We start from the raw sequence: 5,528 nt of genomic DNA, 5'->3' as shown, positions 1-5,528 counted from the left end.
CCTCGTCTTCTTGTCACTTCTATCCGCCCCTCTATCTTTCCTTCAATAACTTCTTTTAGAAGGCAGTTACCGCGTAAGATATGACCAATCCAATTAGCCTTCCGTTTTCTTATTTCATGTAGGATATTCCTCTGCTCATTGACTCTAATTAACACTTCTTCATTTCTCACATAATCGGTTCAATAATTGCGCTAAAAATGTGGACTTTTGGGTGTTGAAGTCACCGACTTTCTCCGTATGTATACAAATATAAGAGCACATATACAACAAAATCATACCGCGGTTGACTTAACTGGATACAAATGGAAAACAGCGGGTGCTTCAAATTCGCGGTAGGCAAAGGATTTCTGAACATAGAGCCTAACCATTCTAAAAGGTATCCTACCAAATCACTGTTGTACTGGTATTTTTCCACACTTTATTTCTGGGTTTCGGGAGTAAACATGCACGCATTATACTACAATAAATAAATACGAGTATACTGCCTCTTTGGTTTACTGGTCAGCGTTCCTGGCTACAGATCCAGAGGCCCCGAGTTCGATTCCAGGCGCTACCAGATTTTCTGCGAAGTAGTGGGTCTGGAACGGGGTCCACTCAGCCTCGTGAGTATAATGGAGGAGCTATTGCAAGGAAATAGCGGCTCCGGTCTAGAAAACCGAGTTTAACGGCCGTGGGGATCCGTTGCGCTGACCACGCGACACCCTCTATCCGCTAAAGGTGGCATTAAACTTCTCCGACAAGCGGCGGTCGCTCGGTGGGTATAGTTCGCTTGCGGACTATAGGCCACAAAGTTTGCTTTTTGTTTTTTTTTTAATAATGTAAATATGTTCTTTTGGGAACACGATGCTTCAAGTCTCATGACCGTGCGACAACCGTGGAACTACAAAATTCCTTTCATGAAACCCTCTACTTTCAAAGCAATGCAAAATCAGAGTTGGGAAGCTTAAAGTTTGGAACCAATAAATACATGAGAATATTTAAAAATAACTGTTAGACATAAGTACAATTACAATTTGGACAGGATTGGTCTTTCTGTCATAGATACGTTTCAAGATCTCACTGGAGAAGGAGTAAGGGGGGGAGACATACACATAAGGCCACCCACATATAGACCCACACACACACGGCTACCATTGTTACTGATAAGCCCACGGACATCTTTTATTACAGAAGGAACTGGGACCACCTAGGAAATGAATAACAACCAGACGTGACGCCTGCTTTAGGGAATACATAATAAACATTGAATTATGGGTGTCTGAGAGTCATAAAAAAGGTTGATGAGTTGTTGAAATTCTGAAGCAGTTGTCCCTAAGTGCGGTCTCGTAGCGTAGTGCAAGAACGTCCTAGGCCATTTGCATTACCACCCATAAGCAACATTCAAAAGATGCAAACAACAGATTGTTCTAATTTGAATTATTATCCCATCAACTGCTCCGCATTCATTAATCATCGTATCAGTAACGGTGTATAGCCTCGATACTGACTGTCCCCTTATTCTTTATTATTATTATTATTAAGCCGGAACGTCGCGGGTTCAAGTCCCGATGAGGTCATTGGATTTTTTCAATTGATCTAATCCTTCCAGCCGCACTATGCCCCTGGGGTCAACTCAGCCTCTAACAGAAATGAGTACCAGGAATTAATTAAATAATTTTCCTGGGTAGTAAAGCGCGGCCGGCGCGTAAGACTGACAACCTTACCGCCATCAGTGAGCCGATTGTCTAGATAATGTGGGACCCTCAACGTCTCACAACCCTATGGGCCTTCACGGCCTCTTACAGGGATAGCTTTACTTTATTTTACTTATTATTATTATTATTATTATTTGTTTGTTTGTTTACTTTTCTCATTATTGTGGTTTCCAAGTACTTATCTGTAATTTGTCTTTGACTTATAATATGTTTGTCCATAATGTAATTACTTTCATCTGCACTGTGCTCTGTCTGTAATTGGCCTTGCGGCTGACTCGGCACATAAATAATAAATAATTCAATTGAATTATTGTTATTAGTGGGGTGAGGCTGAGTCAACTTGGTTCTGCAGCCAATACTGGCCTATTGTACCAGCCCCAGATGATAGATGATGGTGATTTTGGAGCAATTGGTGGAATGAAAACTGGCAGGGGAAACCGAAGTACTCAGAGAAAAAGTGTCCTAACGCCTCTTTGTTCACCATAAATCCCATGTGACAAGTCCCGGGCTGGAACCCGGGCGCGGCGGTGGGAAGCCAGCGACTAACCGCCTGTGCTATGGCGCGGCCTTACAGCGTCTTAAATTACAATCTTAATAAGACACTGAGAAACAGTAACTTGTATAAGAAATACAATTCTGTATTTAATAACCTGGTCTGTATGTGTTTTGTTGTAGATTTCTGTCAGTGATCTTGAGCAACTGGTACGAATGCGAACTATTCATGGGCCGAAACACGAAGGACCAGTTTCCAGGCCACAAGAGAGATAGGATGGTATGGTATGGATTGGATTGATCTGGCTTAGGATAGGGACCAGTTGAAGGCTCTTGTGAACTCGGTAATGAACCTTCGGGTTCTATAAAATGCTGGGAAATTCTTGAGTAGCTGCAGAATTCGCGGCTCCTCCAGAAGGGCTCAGCTTCATGCATAAGTAAGTAAAAAATAAGATGAGGACCCGGTATTATTGATGCCAGGGGCCGGTACCGGGCCGCGGCCCGGCGGTTGAGAAACCGTTCTCATGAAAGTGAATAGCCGAACAGGCGAACAGTGGATCACTGATTTTATAAGAGGAAACAACGGTGTCATTTCTCTGAGAAAGTCTCAAGGCACAAGCCTGACTAGGACTACTGCTTTTAATAGACTTATTTTACTTCCCCTCCTTTTATTATTCATTTATGTACAAAATACAGGAAGATTGTGTCATGTGAAACCAACGAAAGATGGTGGCCGCGCCATAGCTCAAGCGGTTAGTCGCCGGCTTGCCACCGCGGCGGCCCGGGTTCGATCTCGGGTCTGGTCAAGTGGGATTTGTGGTGGAAAAGTGGTGCTGGGGCAGGTTTTCTCCGAGTACTTCGGTTTCCCCTGCCAATCTTCATTCCACCAATTGCTCCACAATCACCTTCACCTATCATCTGGGGCTGGTACAATAGGCCAGAAGTGGCCGCAGTACAAGGGACTTAAGTCCCACCCCACTAGCAATAAAAAAGTCTATACACATAGTTGTGAGCTTCAAAAATGTGTGTCCTGTGAGAAATACGTAAGTTCATTTTAAGAGGGACCCGGACGAAGTATGATTAGACTGCTTTGGTTAGTTCAGCCGCACTGTGCCCTGGGGTCGACTCAGCCTCTAACAGAAATGAGTACCAGGAATCTTCCTGGGGGTAAAGGGCAGCCGGCGCGTAAGGCTGACAACCTCACCACCATCTATGAGCCGATTTTCTAGAAAATGTGGGAACGTTATCATCTCACAACCCTTGGGCCTCCACGGCCTGTTACAAGGATAGCTTTATTTTACTTTATATACACCTATGAAAGGAACGTGGGCTGGGGAAACTAACAGATTGATAGTTTTTCAGCGATAACGAAAGACTAGCTACGTATTATTTTTAAATTCAGTGGGTCTAGATTGGTCTGGCAGTTCAAATATAGCCCCATAACAGAGGATATTGAACACCACTCGGCACTGACACTAAATTTTTGCTCTGCACATATCTCAAGAACCGGTTCGGACAGAACATCATTAAACGATATTTATTATATAAATATACAAGATAAACATAGTTTATAGTAGACTTCAAGTCTACAGATAGTATTAACATAGACTTAACATGGTGTATGTGACAGACTTCTCCGGTCATGGTAGCTGAACGGTCTAAGGCATGTACTGTCATCGCTCGCTTGGAAGCCGAGATCGTGGGTTCGAATGCCAAACAAGGCTTAGATATTTGGTGTGTGTGTGCGTTTCTCTGTGTTTGTGTTGTACTATGTTTAGGTAGAGGCCTTACGACGAGCTGATCCCCTGTCCAAGGAGTCATACCGACTGTCTAGGATTAAGAAATTGAAGTGAGATGGAGCGTTTCACAGATGCCCTATGCTCCAAATGTGAGCAACAGGAATATATGGATGAATAGAAGGATGGGCGGAGGGACAGATACCCAGATGTGACAGACTTACTTTGCTTCCTTCAACGTCAAATAGAAGTATCTTCACATGATGCTAAAGGTTACGGGACCACCAGGATGTTTAGTTGGAATCGTATTCTGTCGTTTTAATTCCATTTACATTTCCTGTTTCGACTTGTGGCATGGGGTTGAAAGTTCCCAACCTGTAAAAACCTTAATTGTTGAGAAGGTTTTAACGATTGCAGCTGGAGGGAAATGCTTAAAATGCCTTATCAAAATCAAGTTCTGTTTTCTTTATAGTTTAAGGAATTTAATGTGATACTGGCCAAGGTTTTTAGCCATAAAATCAGTGGCGGCTCGTAGCTAAAATTAGTGGGGGTGCTGCTTCTGAAGCGCACAGTTCCATACAAAGATTTGGCTACTGACATTAAGCTTAAGGATTATATATTGTATTGTACAAGTATAAAGAAAGAATTAAAGAAAAAAGGACTCATTATATAAATGTTATCGATAATATCATGTGGAAATTGGGGGTGCTGCAGTTACGCAGTGCCTATACACGGGCCGCCCCTGCATAAAATAAATGTTGAAATCAACCTCAGACTTTGCCATGCCCTTGTACCTGTGGCCATTGAGTAGCTCTATACCTCGGGTCAGGTACAAATGTGAAACCAGATGAACAATTAAGCCATTGTTTTAGCAAGTGCAGCTCTTTTTTTTTATTAGCAATTAATGAGCAAATAGTCAGAGCTATTCAAAAGCTTCACATACATGTTTCATTAGCAAACCATTATGCAAAGGAAAAAAATATTGAATAGACGTCCTTTGTTTTCAGAGGCCTAGAAGTTAAGGCGCATTCAAGCAACCACTATTATCCATATCAAATCTTACTATGGCTGTTGAAGTTGTTCATAAGAGGTAGGCTGGTAGAGCTGCACCAGAACAGTTTGGTGTTGCATACAAAACCCTTCAGAAACATCTCGATTGTCACAAGAAAAGTGGCAATGAACAGTTCTACGGCAATAACTGTAGAGTACAGACTGTATTCTCAACAGAAGAAAAGGCAAGTTGGCAGACTATCACCACAACTAGCCATATTCATTATAAATTAACATCGAAAGAAGGAATGAAACAAGCCTTTCAGTTAATGAAGGAAGTGATAAAAAAGTACTCAAACTCAATGGTTCTCAACCTTTGTCAGACCACAGCTCGGTAAATTGTTGTTTCTATAACATGAGGGGAGGATGAGACAGGCAGGGCATGTAGCACGAATGGGGGAGAAGAGGAATGCATGTAGGATATTGGTGGGAAAGCCAGAAGGAAATGGACCACTGGGAAGACCAAGGCGTGGGTGGGTGGACAATATTAAAATGGATCTTAAAGAGACAGGATGGGATATTATGGATTGGATTGATCTGGCTCAGGATATGGACC

The sequence above is a fragment of the Cryptotermes secundus genome, unplaced genomic scaffold (assembly GCF_002891405.2).
Source record: "Cryptotermes secundus unplaced genomic scaffold, Csec_1.0 scaffold70, whole genome shotgun sequence".
In the NCBI taxonomy this organism is placed as follows: domain Eukaryota; kingdom Metazoa; phylum Arthropoda; class Insecta; order Blattodea; family Kalotermitidae; genus Cryptotermes; species Cryptotermes secundus.
This window is presented reverse-complemented; position numbering follows the sequence as displayed.